Source organism: Penaeus monodon, chromosome 29, assembly GCF_015228065.2.
Source record: "Penaeus monodon isolate SGIC_2016 chromosome 29, NSTDA_Pmon_1, whole genome shotgun sequence".
NCBI lineage: Eukaryota > Metazoa > Arthropoda > Malacostraca > Decapoda > Penaeidae > Penaeus > Penaeus monodon.
In genome coordinates this window covers 26,053,501-26,053,933 of record NC_051414.1, presented here as the reverse complement: position 1 = coordinate 26,053,933, position 433 = coordinate 26,053,501, and the positions used below count along the sequence as shown (strand labels likewise).

At 34.4% G+C, this 433-nt stretch overlaps 1 protein-coding gene across 1 annotated transcript in view; it reads right to left on the bottom strand.

Annotated features, from left to right (window-relative positions):
• LOC119592082 (longitudinals lacking protein, isoforms H/M/V-like) overlaps positions 1 to 433 on the bottom strand; it is a gene marked incomplete at its 5' end in the record, with an annotated part of 34,503 nt that overhangs the window by 27,577 nt on the left and 6,493 nt on the right.

The following is a 433-nucleotide window of genomic DNA, read 5'->3' as shown; positions in this document are numbered from 1 at the left end:
TTCAATGGGGAAACAGATGAGAAATGAGAAGAGTAAGCCAGGAAATAGAACAAGGGGAGGAAATCACTGCCTTAAACAATTCAAGTACCAAAATAAAATAAAATGGGTTTCCCCTTTACACAAGATAAATGTGCAAGCCTTTTCTGTCAATGGTCTGGAATTTTTCTTATGCCTTGTCTATAATCTGAGAGCCTTTCAAATGCCAACTGTTGAAACAAATATAAAACTATCTTTCAAAAGCCTAAAAAAGTAGCAAAAACAGGCTTCTTCACGCCTTAAATAATCATTTCTAGCATCAGGTTTTAAATCCAAAAAATTCTGAGTTCTGAATTCAAACATATAATCAGTAAAATGAAACAGCCTGCCACACTTTTAGCATATATCGGCCTTACCTCCTCGCATATAAATCTGATACAACTATCTCCTTTCATTT